Source organism: Marmota monax, unplaced genomic scaffold (assembly GCF_021218885.2).
Source record: "Marmota monax isolate L192 unplaced genomic scaffold, Marmota_monax_Labrador192_F-V1.1 WCK01_AAM20220418_F8-fsc00001, whole genome shotgun sequence".
Classification (NCBI taxonomy): domain Eukaryota; kingdom Metazoa; phylum Chordata; class Mammalia; order Rodentia; family Sciuridae; genus Marmota; species Marmota monax.
In genome coordinates this window covers 19,787,031-19,811,512 of record NW_026693777.1, presented here as the reverse complement: position 1 = coordinate 19,811,512, position 24,482 = coordinate 19,787,031, and the positions used below count along the sequence as shown (strand labels likewise).

Below are 24,482 nucleotides of genomic sequence, written 5' to 3'. Positions count from 1 at the left end.
GTTTATTTTGTGCTGAACAACTAAATCAAAACAACACCAATACTTTTCTTTTCCTTTTCCTTTTTTTTTTTGTTTTAAACCCCCCTGAAAGGTGTCAGATTTTAGTAAAGGAAAGATCGGAGCCTGTTGTCTAAATGATAGTAGGAGAATAATAGAGTGAGGGAGTAAATAATCAGGGATCTAAGTTGTAGAAAATGCAATTACTAATATCAGTTGACTGTGAATAGAATAAAGAATATATGAGCATATAAAAAAAGTCCCACTATCTGATTATATTTATAGAGTGATACTCTACCTTCTAAGTCCTGATTTTTCAGTTAATTTAAATAATTTTTATTTGATTGACTTGATTCCTAAAAGATGGAGATTTACCTATGTTGACTTCTCCCTGGATATCGCCTGGGAAATTAACAAGTTATTTTTATTTATTTATTTACTTTGGTACAGGTGATTGAATCCATTGTAGCTTAACACTGAGCAACATCCCCAGCCCTTTTAAAAAATATTTTATCTAGAGACTAGGTCTCTCTGAGTTGCTTAGTGCTTTCTTAGGTTGCTAAGGATGGCTTTGAACTCGCCATACTTGTGCCTCAGCCTCCAGAGCCACTGGGATTACAGGCCTGTGCCACCAAGCCTGGCCTCCCCAGCCCTTTTTTATATTTTTTTGAGACAGGGTCTCACTGAGTTGTTTGGGACCTTGCTATGTTGCTGAGGCTAGCATTGACCTTTCAGTCCTCCTGCCTCAGCCTCCTGAGTCTCTGGGATTATCAGGCCTGTACTACCCCATCCAGCCAGCAAGTTACTTTAATTAAATTTAATAAGAAATGGCTAAATATTGATGTGGGAAGAGGAAAGCCTACTTTATTTCTAGAGGAAGGATGGTTCTGGAGGAACTCATTAGACATCTTTGATAATATGAAGATATAAGAAATGGTGAAGAGAAGAAATGGTAAGATGAGAGATGTTGAAAGAATTCTTAACAGACTTAAAATTTTACTTGGTTTATTTTCCTTTCCATATTTTTTACTGCTTTTATTAGAGATAAGACAGTTTGTAAGTAGATAATATAACAGAAGAAAGGCAGGTAATTTTGCAGAGATGTGTGTATTCAATTTGGATCCATCATAAAGTAGAATCTGTTCACATTTCCTTAGCGATTTGAAACAAAAACTCTAAAGGAGATAGAATAAATATTAAGGGAAAAATTGGAAGAGAAATAAAAATGGCCAATTCAGTGAGGCTATCGTGGTGGTTGGGCATCTGAGTTCAATTCTATTTTAAATAGGTGATTTTTGTCATTCCAAGTAATTATACACAATCTATGACTTTTCCTATATTGACTTCATCTAGCCTGTCACTAACAAATAATTTCATTTTCAGTCAGTTTATTGGGTTAATTTTCCTTGTATTTAACAGTGTTTATATTATTCCCTCTGTTCAACTTAAGGTGAAGTGTCAGGATAAAAACAGATTTTTGTTAATGACAATTTTTTTTAAAAAAGCAGTTTTTAGCTCAAAATAAAGGCATTCATTATCGTTTCTGCTCTTATAAGCAAATTTAAATTTCCAATACTTTATTATTGCTGGATACTTCTATTTAATTATTTTTCCTCAGAGGTCATTCTGTGAGGGTTTTATTTACATAGGTTTTTGTGAATCCTGAGGAGCTTCCTGGTAGGTATAATGCAAATAGGATAGGATCGTCATTTTGAATGTGTATATAATTCCATCTCATTGATGTAAAGATAGTTTACATCAGCAGAAAACAGTGTTTCCATAGTGAAGTAATTTTTTTTTTATTTGTTTTTTTCAGTGCTAGGATTGAAACCAGGGTCTTGTCTAAGCTGGGCAAGTGTTCCATCACTAAGTTACAACCCCAGACCATGAAGTAATTCTTTTGTACAATTGATAACTATTAGCCTGGGTCTATATGGCAATTATTTATAGTATTAAGACTCATGTTGTGCCAAGTATTATATTAATTTTGAGTTAATTAAATTACTTTTATTAGCAACTAGTGTTGCTTTGTAGTTCTACTTTATATTCTTTATATTAAAGAAATTTCATATTCTAAAGAATGATATTTAACATTTATGCAAATGATTTCAAGTCTTTTTCTAGGCCTGAACAATTGCCTTCTAGACATTCTTTTTTTCCCCCCTTTTTATTTTTTACTTTTACCCCAGTTTCAGATCTATATTGTATTTTTATTCTTCTCTTCTGTTACTAAGCTTCCAATCAAAATACCAGTAGTCTGTATTATTGATATCATTATGTTCAAAGGCAGTAAATGAATACATTTTAAATATTTATTTATTTATATTTGGTCCTGGGAATTTAAGCCAGGGGCATTTAACCACTCCACAACATTCCCCACCCTTTTTATTTTTATTTTTATTTTTATTTTGAGACAAGGTGTCACTAAGTTGTTTAGGGCCTTGCAAAGTTGATGAGGCTGGCTTTGAACTTGAGATCTTCTTTCCTTAGACTCCCAAACCATGGGGATTACAGGCATGTGCCACTAGGCCTGGAATATTTATTTATTTATTTATTTTTAGTAGTGTTAATTTTTTTTATTTGTTCTTTTAAGTTATACATTAAATTAGAGTGTATTTTGACATATTATGCTTTCATGGACTATTACTTAGATTCTAATTAGGATTCTATTCTTGTGATTATGTATGATGTGAAGGTTCACTGGTTATATGTTCATACATGAACAGAAAATTTATGTCAGATTCATTCCACTCTCTTTCCTATTCCTATCCCCCTGCTTCCTTTCAATCCCCTTTGTTTAATTCACTGAACTTAGATTCTTCCCCCATCCACATTATCAGAGAGAACATTTGAACTTTGTTTTTTGGGGATTGACTTATTTCATTTAGCATGATAGTCTCTAGTTCCATTCGTTTACCAGCAAAATTCATAAAGTCATTCTTTTCTATGGCTGAGTAATATTCTGTCCACTGTTGAAGGGTACTTTGGTTCTTGTGAGTTGAGCTTCTATAAACATTGATGTGTCTCTGTCACTGTTGTATGCTGATTTTAACTCCTTTGGGTATATACAGAGGATTAGGATAACTGGGTCAAATGGTGGTTCCATTCTAAGTTTTTTGACGAATCTGTACTGTTTTTCCAGAGTGGCTGCACCAATTTGCAGTCCCACCAGCAATGTATGTATGTGTGTACTCTTTTCCCCACATCCTCACCAACATTTATTGTTCCTTATATTCTTGTTAATTGCCATTCTGATTGGAGTGAGGTGACATCTCAGTGTAGTTTTTTTAAAATTTTATTTATTTTCATTAGTTATACCTGACAGTAGAATCTTTTGACATACATATATAGAGTTCAACTTTCCACTCTTTGGTTGTACATGATTTGGAGTTATACTGGTCATGTGTTCATATGCGAACATAGGAAAGTAATGTCTGATTCATATTGTCTTTTTATTTCCATCCTCCCTTCCCTTCATTCCCCTTTGTCTAATCCAAAGTACTTCAATTCTTCCCTGCCTATCCCTACTTATTGTATGTTAGCATCACATATTGGAGAGAACATTTAAACTTTGATTTTGGGGGATTGGCTTATTTCCCTTAGCATGATAGTCTCTAGTTTCATTCATTTAACTACAAATGCCATAATTTCATTCTTCTTTATGATTGAGTAATATTCTATTGTGTATATGTGCCACATTTTCATTATCCATTCCTCTCTTAAAGGGCCTAGGTTGGTGCCAAAGTTTAGCTGTTGTGAATTGAGCTGCTATAAACATTAATGTGGCCATGTCACTATAGTATGCTGATTTTAAGTCCTGTGGTTATATGAAGAGGAGTAGGGTAACTGGGTCAAATGGTGGTTCCGTTCCAAGTTTTCTGAGGAATCTCTACCCTGCTTTCCAGAGTGGCTGCACAAATTTGCAGTCCCACTAGCAATGTAGGAGTTTACCCTTTTCCCCACAGCCTCACCAGCATTTATTGTTATTTGTGTTCTTGATAATTGCCATTCAGACTGGAGTGAAATGAAATCTCTTTATAGTTTTAATTTGCATTTCTCTAATTGTTAGTGATGTTGAACATTTTTTCATATATTTGTTGACCATTTGTATTTCTTCTTTTGAGAAATGTATATTCTGATCCTTTGTCCGTTTATTGACTGGATTATTTATTTATTTTTTGGTGTTAAGTTTTTTGATTTCTTTTTTAAATATCCTGGAGATTAAAGCTGTATCTGAGGTGCAGGTGGCAAAGATATTTTCCTATTCTGTAAACTCTCTTTTCATGTTCTTGGTTGTTTCCCTTGCTATGAAGAAGATTTTTTGTTTGATGCTGTCCCAAGTATCAATTCCTGATTTTACTTCTTGCACTTTAAGAGTCTTACTGAGGAAGTTAGTTCCTAAGCTGATATGATGGAGAGTTGGGCTTACACTTTATTCCAGTAGGCACAGGGTGTCTGGTCTAATGGCTAAGTCTTTGGTCCCCTTTGAATAGAGTTTTGTGTAGGGTGAGAGATAGGCATTACATTTCATATGCTACCTATGGATTTCCAGTTTTCCTAGCACCATTTATTGAACTCTGGGTGTCTTTTCTCCAGTGTATATTTATGGTGCCTTTGTCTAGTAGAAAATAACTGAATGTATGTGGGTTTTTCTCTAGGTCTTCTGTTTCATTGGTGTTCATATCTGTTTTTGTAACAGTACCAAACTGTTGTTGTTTATATAGCTCTGTATTATAATGTAAGGTCTTTTTCGAGATTCATCCTGCTTCATCTTTATTGGTAAGGATTGCTTTGGCTATCCTGGGCTTCTCTTGTTTTTCCAAATGAATTTCATGACTTTGTTTTCCTATTTGCATGAAAAACGTCATTGGAATTTTAATAGGAAATGCAATAAATAAATAAATCTATATAGCACTTTTGGTAGTATGGCTATTTTGACAATGTGGATTCTGTCTATCCAAGAATATGGCAGATCTTTCCATCTTCTAAGGTGTTCAATTTCATTCTTTACTATTCTGTAGTTTTCATTGTAGAGGTCTTTCACCTCTTTTGTTAAATTGGTTCTTATTTTTTGTGTTTTTGAGGCTCTTGTGATAGTTTTCCTAATTTCTTTTTCAGGTGATTCATCATACCATATAGGAACACAGTTGATTAATGGGTGTTAATTTTATATTCTGCTACTTTGCTGAATTTGTTTATGAGTTCTAGAAGTTTTCTGGTAATTTTTTTTTGGTCTTCTAAATATAGCTCATGTCATTAGCAAATAGGGATAGTTTGAGCTATTCTTTTCCTATTGATATCCCTTTAATTTTTTTCTTTTGCCTAACTGCCCTGGCTAGAGTTTCAAGGAATATGTTCAAAGTGGAAAAAGAGAAGACATCCCTGTCTTGTTCCAGTTTTTAGAGGGAATACTCTTAACTTTTCTCAATTTAAAATAATGTTGGACTTGGGTTTTATGCATATAGCTTTTACAACACAGAGGTATGTTCCTACTATACCTAGTATTTCCAGTGTTTTAAACATGAATGGATACTGTATTTGGTGTAATGCTTTTTCTGCTTCTATTGAGGTAATCGTGTTTCTTGTCTTCATGTCTGTTAATTTGGTGCATTATATTGATTGTATTCTGTATGTTGAACCAATCTTGTATCACAATGAAACCCACTTGATCATGATGCACTGTCTTTCTAATGTGTTTTTGTATTTGATTTGCTAGTATTTTATTAATAATTTTTGCATCTATATTCATTGGGGTTATTGGTTTAAAGTTTTCTGTCCTTGATGTGCCTTGGTCTGGTTTTGGTATCAGCGTTCTAAGAGCTTCATAGAAGAAGTATGGATCAGTTTCCTCCTTTTTTATTCCATGGAATAATTTGAGCAGGATTGGTGTTAGTTCTTTTTTAGAGATATGGCAGAACTCAGCTAAGAATCCATCCAATCCTGGGCTTTTCTTTATTGGTAGGCTTTTGATGTCATCTTCAGTTTTATTACTTGAAATTGAATCTGTTTAACTTTTCCATGTCCCCCTGATTCACTTTGGGTAGATTATATGTCTCTGGAAATTTGTCAATGTCTTCAAGATTTTCTGTATTATCACAGTGTAAGTTTTAAAACTATTGGAATCCATTATTGGTGCCTCTATATCATATGGGCATATGGCTACTTATCTGCTTCCTTTTTTATTATTTTTTAAGCTTCCAGGAAGCTTATAGAATAATTTTATATTAAAAACCAATGGATCTTTTATTTTTTTTTTGCATTTCCCATTTTATTTGCCAATTCTGTTATATACTGTAGGTATCCATACAGTATATAACAAAAAATACAAAATATAACAAAGAATACAAAAAATATAGGGCAGATTTTTCCAATGTGGCTATGTCATATATCCCAGTAGAATTAATATATTTATAAAATAATCTGATTTATACTCAGTAGATTTTAAAAAATTTGTCAGTGTCTTGAAGATGAAAAATAAAATCATAAAAATAAAAATTACATTTAACTATAGTGACATTTTACAGACATCAATTTAACTCCTGCTAAGAGTTTTAAAAATTACTCTATTTATATCAGTACATCTTTATTTAAAAGGTATGTACTGAATTTCACAAGTGTTCATATGATATTAGAGTGCCGCAAATCACATATACAAAATTGTTTTATAGCTTTCTGTAGAAACCAAGATGCTTTCAGTATCCGTTTTCCAAAGAAGAATTAATAAGCAGGCTGTTTCACAGAATATATAATAAGGCTCTAAAAAAGATTACTGGTCTTAGCATGGCAATCTAATATAATCAAAAGAGTAAATAATCAGAATTTTCTGTTATTTATATATATATCATTGTCTAATTAAAATTCTTGCCAAATAAGCTTTTAAAATAGTACTTTAAAATAGCATATACCCTGGGCACGATGTTGAATACCTATAATCCCAGCAATTTGAGTGACTGAGTCAGTAGGATTACATGTTTAAGGCCAACCTTAAAACTTAGCAGGACTCTATCTTAGAGTTAAAATAGGGCTGGGAATGTAGCTCAGTGTAAAACACATCCAGTTTCAATCCCTAGTATGGGGAGGGTGGGGGAAACAAAGCAAAAGAAAAGAAGGAAAAATAGTATATAGGAGTCTTCTGAATGAATACCTGGATTTTTTTTGGTTCAGATCTAACTATATTTGAAAGTATTCACCTCAATAACTTTGATGCTGCCTTTGATAGGCATGTTTTTCGAAGAAATGGAAAGTAATATTGGATAATATTGATTCTTTATCACTTGATTCTTCACTTCATTGAATAGTTACGTTAAGATTTCAGTCTCTAGAAGAGAGTATTATCTGATTTACAATTAATAGCCTCTACATGCTTAAAACTTTTGGATGATACCCTATTGTTCTTAGGATTAATTACAAACTGCTTGCTAATATATAACCTTGAATTTTAAATTGCAAGTTAATCTTTCTACATTGGCGTATCTTTCCACTTTGTCACATCTTTCTCCTTTAACAATGAAACATAAATAAATTTGGAGAGCTAATTCTTTTTCTTCAGAAAATAAGATAAAACAGAAAACATAACTTCAGGGTAATAACAAATAGTAACATATAGATAAGCAATGAGCTAGACTATAGATAAATTGTTCTTACTATGTTAAATCCAACCCTTACTAGAAATTTTCCTATCATTCTTTTGATGTTCAGGAACTTGTTTGATTTGTTTATCTAACAGTTTAAAAACAGTTACTATCAACAAATACTTAAAAGGATTATCATGTTTGAGGTATTTTCCTAAGTTCTATAAATGTAGTAAGCTAGAGAATCAAGCATGAATATGTGCAATACACTAATGATTATAATAATCAGGCATGTATAAAATACAGTGGGAACACTGAAGTTTTGGATTAACTTTGTGTATGCTTCTCTTAAAAAACAATAGAAAGTTAGTGGCCTTTAGCCCACAATATACTACCAGGTCCACTAGACTTTTTCAGTTTGTTTGTTTGTTTTTTTTTAGAGAGAGAGAGAGAGAGAGAGAGAGAGAGAGAGAGAGAGAGAGAATTTTTTAATATTTATTTTTCGTTTTCGGTGGACACAACATCTTTATTTTTTTTTTTATGTTGTGCTGAGGATCGAACCCAGCGCCCCGCGCATGCCAGGCGAGTGCATTACCACTTGAGCCACATCCCCAGCCCCGACTTTTTCAGTTTTAAGTTTCTTTTTTGAGCATTTCTAAGATTATGTAAGGATTGATATTTTATAATATGTACTATTTTTTAAAGAGGCCTTCTACAGAGCCAAGAGAAAATTCCATTGTTTTTTTTAAAATATAAAATCATTCTATAGATTTGTGATTATCATGTACAGTTATTGGCCTCTTTTATAAATTTTGGATATATTTTTGTATCATAGTGGTCTTATTTTTCTCCTCTCTTGAAACACTTCTATTTTATTATTCTTAGAATTATTTTATCATTACTCACCAGCTATGCCTAATTCTCCATAAAGTCTTCTATAATTGGTACTGGGAAAACTGGATATCCACATGCAGAAGGCTAAATCTTTGCCCCTTTCTCTTACCTGAAATGTGTACATGTAAGATTTAAAAGCACTAGAGGAAAACAGCAGAAACACTTTAAGACAATTTCTTTAGTCACTGAATTTCTGGAGAAGACCCCAAAAGAACAGGAAACAAAATTGACAAGTGGGATAAGATCAGAAACCTTCACAGCAAAGGAAGTAATTATCAGAATGAAAAGGCAGAGTGGGAGAAAATATTTTCCAGCTATTCATCTGATAGAAGGTTAATAGGCAGAATATATACGGAACTCAAAAAAAAAAAGCCCAGAAAAAACAAGTCAGTTCCTGCCCTCATCTCCAGTAGCAGCCATTGTTATCATTTTTCACCTTTGATTTGTTTTATCTGTTCTAGCATTTCATGTAAATAGACTCTTAGTATGTGCTCTTTGGGTGTGATTTTTCTCAGATTAATATTTTTGTAATTCATTCATGTTGCATGTATCATTACTTCCTCTATTTTAATACTGTTTCCATTATTTGAATGCTGTGGTTTGAATGTCCCCTTCAAAAGTCACATTCAAATTTAGTTACCATTGTGTCTGTATTTAAAGGTGATAAGGTTCAGCTTTTATTGCTGTAATGAATTAGTCATCTTAGGAATGGGCTCCGAATAAAAAGGCTAAGTTCTAGCCTGACATTTTCTCTCTGTATTGTACATTTTCTTGCTTTTCTACCATGTTATGATGAAGAATGAGGCCCTCACCAGATGCCAGTGCCATGTGTTTGGACTTTGAAGACTTAAGCATGAATAAAACTACAGTAAGCATTATTATACAAGTGCTTTATGTATGTTTGGGTTTTTTCTTTTTTTAAATAAATACTTAGGATTGAAACTATTGGGTCATAAGGAAAGTGGTTTTATAATAATGTTTTTCTATAATAAATAAGTGGTTTTGTATAACAAGGTTTTATAGTAATCTTTTACAAAAGTGGTTTTACTATTTTCTGCTCCCACCAAAAATGCTTGAGAATTCTAATTGCCCCACAACCTGTGTAACATTTAGATTTATCAGTCTTCTTAATTTTAGTTGTTTTGTTGAATTTGTAGTAATATTGCATTATAGTTTTACTTTGAATTTCCTTTATGACTAATGATGTTGACAACACCCTAACTCCATCCACCATCGTCATGAGCTTACTGGTTGTTTATGAAGATTCTTTTGTGAGATGTCTGTTCATGTATTATGCTATTTTTTGTTGAGTTATTTGGGCTTTTTTTTTCTCCCTTTTTTGGTTTGTTATTAATTTTTAGGAGTCCTTTCTGAATGCCAGCTCCTTGTCAGATATGTGATTTGTGAATATTTTCTCTCAATTTGTCACTTACCTATTCATTTTCTTAATGGAATGTTTTTGATAACTAAATCTTATTTTGATTTTTTTTTTTAAAGTGAAAGAGAGGAGAGAGAGAGAGAATTTTTTTAATATTTATTTTTCAGTTTTCGGTGGACACAACATCTTTATTTTATTTTATGTGGGGCTGAAAATCGAACCCAGTGCCGCGTTCCTGCCAGGCGAGTGCGTTACTGCTTGAGCCACATCCCCAGCCCCTTGATGAATTCTTAATTTACCAATTTTTTCAATTACTATAGTTTTGAATTCCAGTCTAAGAAATTGTAGCCTACCCCACAACTAACAATAAATTTTTTGTTTTCTTCTGGAAGTTTTGTGTAGATATATGACTCATTATTGTCATTGTCATATCATCATCATCATCATCATCTGTAATCAAGGAGTCAATTAGCAATAATAAATTGCTTTTGATTGTCATGACGCTTTAATCTTTTGTAATATAGAACTTTATTCATTTTTTTTCTCTTTTTAAATCTTTTCGTACATTGGCATTTTTGAGGAATCTTGATCATTTGTTCTGATGAATGTCACAGTTTGGATTTGATATTTATCTCCTTATGTCACATACAGGTTAAGCAATTTTGAAAGGAATAGTACCATATGTTATCACTATTTCATATCAGTTGATGATTTTAAATGTTTACTTCTTTAAGATTGTATATACCTGATTCCTCAAACATGAAGTTTTCTTTTTTTTTTTTTCCCATTGTAACTCAGAATGTTTTCTGGATTAATGTCCTTTAGAATGCTTCTCTTACAACCATTCACCCAGTGTTTTAACATCCACTGAAAACTATTTCCTATATTAGTTATTACTCTGGAGTTTACAAAATGAAAATTTGTTAATTTTATCATTGTTTCTACAGTTATTGGCATTCTTCTATTAGGGAGAGATTTTTGTTTCTCCTGACTTTTAAAAATATTAATAGCAGTGTTTAGTCATGAATCCTATTTTGAAAAATTATGTATTTTATAACCTATTCCTGCCATTGTTTATTCTGATATTTAAATTGTTCCCATTGATCTGCAGATCCTTTTTGAGATGTCTCTTATTTTTTAATATCTTCTCTATCAATGCTTAAACACTTTTCTTTTTATTACAAGATGATATTCCCACTTCACTTCATGTTTTTGTTTCTGCTCCATCCCTGGAATCATATATTTCTCCAGGGTCCTAAATATTCTCATTGCTACTGGGTATCATGGATCCTTGTCTTTTATAGTAGACACAGCTAGCAAACTAATAATTAAAAGAATATAAAAATCACGATTTCATCCTGGTTACAATCCAAGTGCTTGCTTCTGCTGCATATACACTAAAATTGGAATGATAGAGAAAACCAGTGTGACCCCTGCGCAAGGATGACACGCAAATTCGTGAAGCATTCCATGTTTTTTTTTTGTTTTGTTTTGTCTCAATTGGTCATTTAAGTTTATTAGTAAAATACTGGTTAATGATGACAATGCATTGTAAAATCTTCAGAAGGAAAGGAAAATGTTTCGTGGACCATTGTTTAGTGTGTATAGTACTTTTAAGTTATTAGTTTTAAAAATCAGTACTTTAAAAATTTTTTAGTTGTTATATATGACAGCAGAACGCATTAAAATTCATATTACACACATACAGCACAATTTTTCATATCTCTGATTGTACACCAAGTAGAGTCACACCATTTGTGAAGATACATGTATTTAGGGTAATGATGTCCATCTCTTTCCAACCCCCACACCCCTTTTCTTCTCCTTTCTCCCCTTTGCCCTATCTAGAGTTCATCTAATACTCCTATGCCCTCCTCCCAAACCACATTATGAATCACCATCCTTTAATCAGAGGAAATATTCATCATTTACCTGCAATTACCATGATTTTATTCTCTCTTAATGCTGAATAATATTCCATTGTGTATATATTCCAAAGTTTCCCTATCCATTCATCTACTGAAGGGCATCTGGATTGGTTCCAAAATTTAGCTATTGTGAATTATGCTGCTATAAACATTAATGTGGCTGTGTCCCTGTAGTATGCTGTTTTTAAGACTGCTTTTTCTATTTCTATGGAATGTCATTGGGATTTTGATTGGAATTGCATTAATCTGTGTAGTGGTTTTGATCATTTAGTATGGTCATTTTAACAATATTAATTCTGCCTGTCCAAGAACAAGGGAGATCTTTCCATCTTCTAAGGTCTTCTTTTATTTCTTTCTTTAGCATTTTGTAGTTTTTGTTGTAGAGGTCTTTCACTTCTTTAGTTGATTCCCAAGTTTTTTTCTTTTTTTTGAGGCTATTGTAAATGAGGTCATTTTCCGAATTTCCCTTTCAGAGGATTTGTCACTGATATACAGAAATGCCTTTGATTTATGGATGTTGATTTTATTTCCTTCTACTTTGCTGAATTCATTTACTAGTTCTAGAAGTTTTCTGGTGTATTTTTTTGTGTCTTCTAGATACAGATTCATATCATTGGCAAAAAGTGCTAATTTGAGTTCTTCTTTTCCTATCCGTTATCCCTTTGATTTCTTTTGTCTGTCTAATTGCTCTGGCCAGTGTTTCAAGAACTATGTTAAATAGAAGTGGAGAAAGAGGGCATCCCTGTCTCATTCCAGTTAAAGTCAGTACTTTTTAATGGGATCAACTTGACCTAAAATCTGTCACATAATTTTGAGACCCATTAAAACAAACGGTTAATGAGAAAAAAATTACAATCCAACATCACAGGATCTTTCTCCTCCTCCTCTTTCACCTCCTCCTCCTCCTCCTCCTCCTCTTCCTCCTCCTTCTCTTTTTCTTCTTCCTCCTCCTTCTTCTTCCTCTCCCTCTTCTTTCCCCCCGTTTCTAATATTTGTATCTTCTTTTTTCACAGATAAAAGCCTGACTCCCAGTAGCAGTGTTGTTACTCATTTGTTTAAATCTACTAAACATACAAAATAATTTTATTGTTATTGTACTTGTAATAAATTTCACAAGTGAAATTCAGGAGTTCTTTGCACTTAAATTATATGACACTAAAGGTGCACAGTTGAAATAATGTGCTCAAGAATCATTTAGATCATTTATCTTTCTTTCTTTTGTATCATTAGAATAAAATTTTGAACCAGCTGGGTCTATTTTTATTCCATTTTTTTCCTTTTCATCTTAACATTTTTTTTATGTTACATTGTTCAAATATTCAAACTACAGTAGAAAATACTCTCAGAAACATTTCAATTTTTCCTTTTCCATTCCAACTTATGTTTTTGTTCCTTCTTTGTAGGGAGCCACCTTCAGTTTTTGGTTTATCCTTTCTGTGTCTTTTTCCAGAAATATGGCGATATTTGTAAGTTTCTGGCTTCTTACCTATTTCAAAACAGTGTCAATAACCTTTTCCACCTTCCATTTTACCACCTACTTTTAATCCCAGAAATAACTCCAAATGAAATTTGTGGAGATTTTCCATATATTGTACAATTTCATAAAAGTCCACATTGTAGAGATAGGAGTAATTATTGTTTTCTATCCCCAGTGTTTTGATTTGCAAATATAAGTGAGTAGTCTTATGTGGATGTTTCTATATTGTTGGAAATATCTGGGTAAATTCCCAGCAGTCCAATTAGGGTCAGATATAATCATATGTACTTTTAAAATTAATGGTAAAATTAGAAGGTACAGCATTTTGTACTCTTAAAAGTAATGGATGAGATTGCCTGTTTGTACACAGCTTCACACAAAAGGAAAGTGAGTAACTTTGCCAAGCATTCAAATTTTTGCCAATTTTATAGGTAAATAATGGTATCTCAGTTTAGTTTTATTAAATTTCTGTTTTTATTTTGTGAGTGAAGATAAAATGTCACTTTATATACTTAAGTGCTTTTGAATATACTTAGGTAATGTTTTTAGTTATTTTTCTCCCTTTTAAATTTTTAAAATATAATTTAAATGTTAAGGATATTAACCCTCAATCTATGATGTGCTTAAAATAATTTCTCTTTATCTGTTATTTGTCTTTTAAATGAATTCTTGGAATGCTTTGGTCTTATAACTGCAATAAACACCCTTTGGTCATAGTGTATAGTTTTTCTTATATATTGCTGAATTCTTTGACAAATATTTTGTTAAGGCTCTTTTGGGTCTATATTCATGTGAGAAATATTTCATGAGAGTTTTTGGGTTTTTGTTCTGTACTTGTTTGATATCTGCATAAGGATAATAATAGCTTTGTAAAATCAATTTAGATGTATTCACTCCTTATTTTTTAGAAGAAAAAAATTGGAATTATTATGAATTTTTATTAAAATGTTTGCTAGGATTTTTAGTGAAACCACCTGTTTCTGAAGTTTCTTTTGTGGGGGAGGGATTTAAAATATACATTTAGTTATTTTAATAGTTGTAGGATTATTCAGATTATCTGTTTGGTATGGGGTGAGTATTGGTAGTTTGTTGTTTTTTTCTGAGAAATTTGTCCATTTTCTTTAGGTTAATAAATTTATGTTTATACAATTACTTATAGCATTCCCTTTTTATTTCTTTGATTTCTATAGTTGGTAGTGATAAATCTCCTGTTTCATTAGTGATATTGGTCTTTTCTTTTTTCTTTGTTAGTCTTCTAAGGGATTTGTCAATGTTATTGATTTTTTTCTCAGAGCTCTTTGTTTTTATTGACTTTTGTCTATTGTTTTATGTTTTCAGTTTCTTTGATTTGTGCCTGTTTGTTGTTGTTGTTCTGTTTGATTTGGTTTTATTTTGCTCTTCGTTTTATAGGTTCTTACTCTTGTATTATTGATTTAAGAATAATCCTGCTTTCAAAAAATATATTTGTTCCTATAAATTTTTTCCAACACTACTATTATTATTTTACCCAAATATGTTTTTTCTTTTTTTTTGTATTTTATTTTTTTCATTTGTTCATTTTAGTTATATATCACAGTAGAATGTATTCTGACATATCATACTTACATGGAGCATAACTTTCCATTTTTGTGGTTGTACATATTGTGGAGTTACATTGCTTATACATTCATGTATGAACATAGGAAAGTTATGTCCAATTCATTCTACTCTCTTTCCCATTCCCATGCCCCCTCCATTTTTCCTACTCCTCCCGGTCCAATCCAGTGAATCTCCACTCCTCCCTCCCCTTGCCCTATTGTATGTCACCATCCACATATCAGAGAGAATATTGGTCTTTGTGTTTTTAGGATTGGCTTATTTTACTTAGCATGATAGTCTTCACTTTCTTCTATTTGCTTGCAAATGCCATAATTTCATTCTTCTTCATGGATGAGTAAGATTTCATTGTGCGTATGTATCACATTCTCTTTATACATTCATCTGTTGAAGGGTACCTAGGTTGGTTCCATAGATTAGCTGTTGTGAATTGAGCTACTATAAACGTTGATGTGGCCCTGTCAGTATAGTATACTGATTTTAAGACCTTTGGGTATATGCCGAAGAGTAGGATAACTGCATCAAATGGTGGTTCCATTCCATGTTTTCTGAAGAGTCTGTACACTGTTTTCCAGAGTGGTTGCACCAATTTGCAATACCACCAGCAATGTATAAGTACATCCACATCCTTGTCAACATTTATTGTTACTTATATTTTCAATGATTGCCATTCTGACTGGAATGAGGTGGAATCTCAGCATCATTTTACTTTGCATTTCTCGAATTGCTAATGATGTTGAACATTTTTTAAATATATTTGTTGACTACATTTCTTCTTCTGTGATGTTTCTGTCAGTTCTTTTGCTCATTTATTGCTTGGGTTATTTGTTTTCTTGGTCTTAAGTTCTTTGAGTACTTTATATATTCTGGAGATTAATGCTCTGAGGTGCAGGTGGCAAAGATTTACCCCCATTCTCTATGCTCTCTGTTCATGTTCTTGATTATTTCCTTTGCGGTGAAGAAGTTTTTTAGTTTTATACCATCCCATGTATTGATTCCTGATTTTACTTCTTCCACTTTAGTAGTCTTTTTGAAGAATTTAGTTACTAAAGCTGACATGATGGAGATTTCAACTTTTTCTTCTAGTAGGCACGTGATATCTGGTCTAATGCCTAGAGTTGTGTTTTGTGCAGGATGAAAGAGGGGGGTCTAATTTCATTTTGTAACTTGTGGATTTATAGTTTTCTCTGCATCGTTTATTATTTTGATGCCAATAACAATGCTGTTTCTGTTACTATAGTCCTGTAGTATAATTTAATTACCCAAATTTTGATAGGTATTATTTACATTTTCATTGGTTTCTTTGTGTGTGTGCATGTGTGTGCATGTGTGTGTGTTTTGTAGTTTTAGACGTTCTTTTTGTTACCTGGATTATTGAGAAGTATATTATTTAGTTCCAGATTTTGAGGATTTTGTTATCTTTCTGTTATTAATTCCAGTATTTCAATTATTTTAAATTATTGACACATGTTTCAAGGCCCAGATGGTATATCTTTGTATAAGTTGTCAAGGCACTAATTTTGTATTATTGGCTGGAGTGCTCTTTAAATGTTAATCATATCCTGGTGGTTAATGATATTTTGACTTCTCCTGTGTCTTTGTTGATTTTATATATAGTTGTTTTAATTTTTAGGAGAGGAGTGTTGACACCTGTAATTGTAGTTTGGATTCTTTATTTTTTTAGTTCTATCAGTTTTTGCCTAAAGTACTCTGTAGCTTTGTTGTTTCGTGAATACACCTTTGTGGTTGCTTTGTCTTCTTGGTTGATTAACCCTTTTATCATTATATATATTTATTCACTCTAACTCTGGTAATTTCCTTTGTTCTGAAATCTATTTTATCTAATAGTAATATAGCCCCTCTTGCTTTGTTATGTGTACATGGTATATCTTTTTCATTGGTTTTTTTTTTGAACTTGTTAACATCATGATTATTTTTATGAATTTTTTTATGGAGGACATTTATTTGGGTCATGCTTCTAAATTCATTCTGCTAATTTTTGAGTTTTAATTGATGTATGGGCATCTTTTGTATTGATGTAATTATTGATATATAGGGGCTTAAGTCTGCTATTTTATTTTCTTGTTTACTATTGTTCTCCTTTTTGTTTCTCTGATTTATTTTTCTTTCCTTCCTGTGGTTATTTCAACCTTGTCAGGAATTCTGTATTTATCAATAATATGTTTGAGTGTATCTGCTTTTATAGTGATTGCTTAATGGTTAAGGATTACATTGTGTGTGTATAAAATGTTCTTAGTTAAAGTGAAATGTGAAACTTATCTCCCTTTATGTCTTATTATTCCTCCCATCTATAATACAAATGTCTGAAATTTTTCTATGTAATTCTATAACTATGTCAAATACTTAAAATTCTTGCTTCAGCATTCAAATATAAAATACCAAGATGAGTATATAGATGAATATTGTCTTTTTTTTTTTAACCCACATATTTGCTTCGTAGAATCCTTACTCCTATCTTCTATTCTAAGGTTCCTTGTTATTACTATTTTTTTTTGTTTATGTTTAAGGATATTTTTCATGTACATTCTTTTAGTGTACTTTTTCTGGTGACAAATTTCCTTTGTTAATCTTCATCTAAGAAAGTCAATTTTTTTCCCCTTTCTAGAGCATATTTTTACTCAATATAGTATGTGGGTTCACAGTACTTTTATTTGAATACTTGAAAAAGTGCTTCCTTCTGGTCTTCCTAGTTTCTGATAAGAAATTTTCTATCATTTGACTTGTTTTTCTTCTTTAGGATTAGTGCAGTTCCTTTGGTGCTGTTTTCAAGATATTTTCTTTGCCTTTAGTTTTCATATTCTTAGCTGTGGCATATATCAACATGGATCTCATTAAGTTCAATTCTGCCTGAGGTTTGTTTGGCTCCTTGAAATTGTATGTTTGTTTATTTCATCAAATTTGTGATATTTAAAAGCTATTATTCCTTCAAATACTTTTTTGGCCCATTGTTGTTCTTCGCAATAATGGGAATGTTGATCTTTTGTTATTGACTCACAGTTCTCTAATATTTTAAGTATGTTATTTTTTCAGTCTTCTATTTTTTAGATTGGATAATTTTTTGTGCTATCTTCTAGTTCACTGATTTTTTTTCATGGCTTCTCCAATCTGTTGGTGTTTTCAATCTCCATTGAGTTTTGTATTTGCTATTGTAGTTTCCAGTTATAAAATTTTCACATAGTTCTCTGTATTTTCTGTTTCCTTGGACATTTTCTGTTTCTTTGCTGACATTTTCTGGTTTCTTAGTTTTGTTTTTATTTGGTTAGTGTTTACATGATTTTTTTTTAATGAAGCATTTTTGCTAAAATCTCTGTCAGATACATCTAATGTCTTTACTGTCTTGATATTTGCACATGTCACTTTTCTTTTCTTCCTTTTATTTTGAGATTGTCCTGGTTCTTTATTTGACAATCAATTTTTAATTGTAACTTGTACATTTGATGTATTATGTTATGTGATTGTGGACTTTACTTCAGTCTTATCTAGTCACTGGCTCATTTGCCCTATCAAGTAGGTAAAGGGAAAATGGTGCTGCTTCTATACTGCCAGATTATGATGCAAATCAGATTTTCCAATTATACTCTTTGATAGTTGAGGTTGAGGGTTGAGGGCTGTATGTTACTATTGAGTGAACATGCTAGTCTGGCTTCTTGCTACGTCTTTACTTATTGTTCATTGGCAAGGATTGGTAGGAGAACCTTTGTGAGGATGAAAGAAGATATTTGAGAGGTTTCACAAAGAACTTATATTTTGATGTAAGTTCTGACCAGAAATGTAAAGAACATAAATCCATTAAGTACCTTCTTTGAAAATTCATGGACATGTGCTATAATCATGAATGCAGAAAAAAATTATAATATCACACAGCTCTTTTTCATAACTGGAAAGCTTACTTTGTTCCTAAGTACCTTGCTGTTACTGAGGCTGGCTTTGAACTCATGTTCCTCCTCACTCAACTTAAAGTTGCAAAAAGACCTCTACTTTGGAAATTACAGAACACTGAAGAAAAAAATTTAAGACACTAGAGGCTTGAAAGATGTCCCATGTTCATGGAGCAGCAGAATTAATATTGCTAAAATAGCATACTACCAAAAGTGACCTACAGATTCAAAATATTAATGACATTTTAAACAGACCTAGAAAAAACAATCCTAAAATTTTTATGGAAGCATTAAAGACTCAGAATATCCAAAGTAATTCTTGATGAACAACAGTTTTTGAGATACCAGAATTCAAAATATATTATAGAACCATAGTAACAAATACAGAATGATACTGGCATAAAAACAGACATGTATTCAACAGAATAGAATAGAGGACACAGATAAACCCACACATCTACAGTCATATGAACCTTGAAAAATGTGTCAAAAATATTTTGGGGGGAGGGAAAAAAGCCTCTTTAAGAAGTGGTTCTGAGAAAGGTGGATATCTATAGGAAGAAAAACTAGAGAGCCTGTAGGGGGTGGGTGGATAGAGCTGAGGGGTGAGTAAGGACTGATACACTGGCGGGGTTGAGTGGGAGGTGGGAGCCCTAGGTGGGACCAGGGAGTGGGCGCCCCTGGGTCCCCTGTGTTGGCCAGATCCTGGGGCCTTGGGAGGTGTACGTGAAGGGCTGTAACTGGGCCCTTTTTCCTAGCCTGCCTGGCAGAGGGGCTGTGCAGGATATGTCTCCATACAGTGGAAACCCTGGGCATTCTCTGGAACTCTGTTTTGGGTAAGGCACTTCTCCACATGAAGAGCCAGAAAAAGGTGTAGGTGACAGGAATTGAACTTTTGAAGCCAAGTCCTCAGCACACCTCTTAACATCTCAAGAACACTAAGATTTCTTAGAAAATATGTGGGGATTGAAATCATGTTCACCAGAAGTTGGGGATTGTCATAGATGTGGCCATAAACTTTTCCTAAGATAAGTGTGATTGGCCGAACTCTGCCTAGAGGAGGTCTGTACAAGAAGGTGATGCTGGAGAACTACTGGAATCTGGTACTGGTAAATATAAACTACTGGTTTACATTTCTAAACCAGACGTGATCTCCTTCCTGGAGCACGAGAACGAGCCATGAATGATACAAAGAGAAACAGCCAGTGGCCTGTGCCCAGACCCAGAGTGTGTGTGGTTGATCAGGGAATTATCTTCAAATCTGGACATATATGAGGCAGTAATAACAGAAAGACTTACAAGCTGTGGCCTTGAATGGTCCACATTAGGGGAAGACTAGAAATGGGGAGACTTACTTGAGAGAGAGCTAGTAGGTCAGAAGACACATTCTAGGCAAGAAAAAGTCACTCGTGTAAATATCCTTCTTGAGAAAAGAGACCATTCTACCAAATTCAGGACAAATTTTTTTTTTTCAGGACAAATTTTTATCTGAATATGTTATCTTATATAATAGAGATTTTCCCCATGGGTGAAAGTATATATAATTTTGATACAGATAAGAAAACACCTTTCATTCTAAAAAACACAGCAAGTCTAGGGAGATAAGAAACTTTTGAAACTTACTGTAAGGAATGCAGCAAAGCCTTCAGCCAGATTGCCCATCTTACTCTGCATCAGAGTAATGACCATGAGAAAACTTAGTGAAATTTCGACTCCTACTCTTCATCAAAGAATTTGTACTGGAGAAAGACCCTTGAGGTGTGCTGAATATGGGAAGGCCTTCAGCCAGAACCCTCAACTTACACAACACCAGAGAGTCCACACCAGAGAAAAGCTGTACCCTTGCAAGCAGTAGCCAGCTCACACATGTAACTCAGCACAGGGTTCACATGTTTGGAATCTGGGAAGGCCTTTGGTAACTGTTTATCCCTGCCTCATCACCAGAGGATCCTCTCCGGGGAAAAGATCCTACGAATGCAGAACGCTTCCCTCATACATCATTGCCGGAACTATCACATTTAGGGAAGCCTTTTGACTGTATTGATTGTGGGAAAACATTCACAGATCACATAGGGCTCATCCAGCAAAAGACAATCCATATTGGAGAGAGGCCTTACAAATGCAGCATGTGTGAGAAGGCTTTTAACTGAAGCTCATCCTTGACCATGCATCAGAGAATTCACACAGGAGAGAAGACTTGTGAACGTGCCACCTTCAGCCATTGAGACTTGCTTAGGCTTCATCATAGGATTCACACGAAGAGAAGCCTTGCAAATGTAAGGAATATGGGAAAGCCTTCCCTCAGAGCACATCTCACCTATAACCAGATAATTCATACTGGTGAGAAACCATACGAATGCAAGGACTGCAGCAAAGCCCTCAGCCAGAATGCATACCTGGTACAACATCAGAAAATGCACACAGGGGAAAAGTCTTACCATTGCCAGGCGTGCAGCAAGGCCTTCAGTCATATTGCATACCTCATTCAGCACCAGAGGATGCATACTCCTGAGAAGCCTTTTGCATGTGAGCAGGGCGGGAAGGCCTTGAGTGATGGCTCCTTTCTTGTTCAGAACCAGAGAGTGCACACTGGCAAAAATCCCTATGAGTGTATTGAGTGTGGGAAGGCATTCAGAGAGCATCCCTGATCTGTCATAAACAATGTCATACTGGCGAGAAACCTTATAAGTTTAAAGTTTGAGAAAGCCTTTAGCCATTGTAAATTCCTGACTCTTCATCAGAGAATTCCTATGGGAGGGAAACCTTACTGTAAGGAATGCAGGAAAGCTTTCAGCCAGATTGCCCATCTTACTCTACATCAGAGAATAATAATGCATTTGGGAAGGCCTTTAGGCAGGGTGGGCATCTTGCCCACCATCAGTGCATACACTCTGGAGCAGTCCTCAGTCCTTCTTCCTCCTCACTCCATTGCCACCAGTTCCTGTGGAGTCAGCCTTCTAAAATGGTGCTAGACTGCCATTTTCCAATCCATGTCCATTCATTATGGTCCACTACTCAATTTCAATTTGACTTCTACAGCATGAAACTATTCCAGCTTAATCTTTTAAAATAAAAATAATCTTCATGTTTCTTTTCCACTAAAAGAGAGAGAGAGAGAGAGAGAGAGAGAGAGAGAGAGAGAGAGAGAATATGAGAGAAAGAGAAACTAGAGCCCTATCTTGACAGATAGGTGTGCAGTGTGCAGTCACCCTATGAGAAAATCAATTTTAAGAAGATCAAAGACATAAGTGTAAAATTTTAATCTGTTAAAAGGAAATGGGAAAACACTTCAAGATATAGGCATAGGCAACAACTTCCCGAATAGACTTTTATAGTTCAGGAAATAATAGTAATAATCAAGAAATGGATTGCACCAAATTTAAACTCTCCTTGCCCAGCAAAGGAAACACTTAACTGAGTGAAGAGGTTATGTACAGAGCTGGAGAAAATAATTCTAACTATTGTTTCAACAGAGGAATAATATCTAGAATATATCAATAACTAAAAACAGAAAGTAAAACAAGCAAACAAACAAACAAACAAAACAAAAACAAAAAAACCCAATCAGTGAATTGGCAAATGAATTCAACAGATTCTTCTCAATCTAAGTACAAATAATCAATGATTATATGAAAAAAAATTTCAAACTCTTTAGCCACCAGGGAAATGAATCAAAACTACATTGAAATTCAATCAGAATGACAACCATCAAGATACTAATGGCAATTAATGCTGCAAAAATACAGGGAAAAAGGAATTCCTACACCTTGTTGGTGGAAATGTACATTAGTACAGCCACTATGGAAATCAGTATGAAGGTTCGTAAAAAAGCTAAAAATAGAACAACTGTATAATCCAAGTATGCCAGTCTTTGTTGTATAATCAAAGGAATTATTGTCAGCATACAATGGAGATGCCTGAATAACCATTGTTGGGGCACAGTTTTTAATACCCAAATATTGAAATCAACCAAGGTGCCCCTTAACAGGTGGAAAGAAAAGAATTCACTGGTGTATAAATACAATGGAATACTATTAAGCCACAATGAAAAACAAAATCAAGTCATTTGTATCATTTTCAGTAGACTGGAGATTATCATATTAAGCAAATTAAGCCAGATTTGCAAATAGAGGTATTTATGATTTCTCTTATATGTGAAATTTTAGGAGACAAAACCCAAACAAACAAAAGTACCCAAAAACCAAAGCACAGATGACATAAAAATACAAGAAAGACTATAAGAGGATTAGCTGAGGCGGTGGGAGTTAACAGGGTTTGGAAATGATCAAAATATGTTACATGTGTATGACTGTGCCCCAATGAAACCCACTATTTTGTATAGTTACTATGCAGTAATAAAAATATTTGTTTTATGGACCAGACTATGGTCTATCTTGGTGACTCTTGTATGTGAGCTTGAGAAGAATGTGTATTCTGCTTTTTTTGTATGAAGAAATCAGTAGATGGCAGTTATATCAAGTTAATTGATGGTATTATGGAGCTCAACTATACTCTTGATGATTTTCTTTTATTTATTTATTTCTGAAAACAAGTTTTATTTAAATAAGGGTTTAAATACATTACATAACATTAAAACTGGAAGGGAAAAAAAACAGTTTATTACTTCACATGGCACTGGGCAGCTGTTGCTAGTGAGTTGCAGGCTCTATAGCTAGCTACAGGACTGATAACATCAGTTTGAAATTTGTTCCCTTGTCAAAAGTTTGACTGATATTAAGCTGGCCTCACATTCTGTTGTTTTGGACACCCCTTAGCTAGAATACATCTAGTCAAAAAGAAGACCTTGGTGGCAAGTCAGATGTCCCATCACCTCACTGGAAGGAAGGTGGCCTCTGAGTTTTGCCCACCTGGTCAGGTTAGACACCAGGGATTCTTTTTAAAAAACAAAATGAAACAAAAAACCCTCCAAAATTACCAAAGGCTCCCTTCTAGTGGTACAGCTGCCTTACCCCATTCCTCCTGATCAGGTCATGACACTTTTAGGGCAGGGGCCTCAGCTAAGGGAGAGTTGAGAAGCTTCTGGTCAGACATAGCCATCTGATCTTGGGGCTCTGGGCTTTGCTGAAACATCACGTTATTGCCTTGTTTTAGGGTAAACACTGCCAGGCACCTACTGTTTGACCTCTGTTTAAATGAGGGACTTCAAGACTAGACAGCATGGCTCTTTTCAGTTTATTGTATGAAGGAGTTACACTAGTCCAAGTTAAAACCGGACTCCAAATGGTTACATTATACAAACTGTGAGGTTTTTAAACTTGTGACAAGGGACAGAAGGGAAATTCTACTCATTGCAAGGAAATCCTCACTTAAGCTTCAGTGAGCCACAAGTACTTAAAACCCATGAACCTTCAACTGATCCTCCTTAGCCAGTCCAATCTCTACCAGGAACTGGCATATGTTCTTGCACTGGTCACCCTGTAGCTGAATTACTTCTCCATATTCTGTATGCTCAATTTCAGTATCATTGCAGGCAAATTTCTTCTTAAATGGCTTCACTAGTTTCTTTTTTTTTTTTAATTGGTTGTTCAAAACATTATAAAGCTCTTGACATATCATATTTCATACATTAGATTCAAGTTGGTTATGAACTCCCAATTTTACCCCAAATACAGATTGCAGAATCACATTGGTTACACATCCACATTTTTACATAATGCCCTATTAGTAACTGTTGTATTCTGCTACCTTTCCTATCCTCTACATCCCCCCTCCCTCCCCTCC

The 24,482-nt window shown here is 33.8% G+C and overlaps 1 protein-coding gene and 1 non-coding gene across 18 annotated transcripts in view; both read left to right on the top strand.

Moving 5' to 3' along the window:
• Gphn (gephyrin) overlaps positions 1-24,482 on the top strand; it is a 602,369-nt gene that overhangs the window by 119,269 nt on the left and 458,618 nt on the right. The window lies entirely within an intron of this gene.
• LOC124104876 (U6 spliceosomal RNA) lies at positions 11,214-11,318 on the top strand. Its single transcript, XR_006855558.1, has one exon. It is a non-coding gene; the product is annotated as a U6 spliceosomal RNA (small nuclear RNA).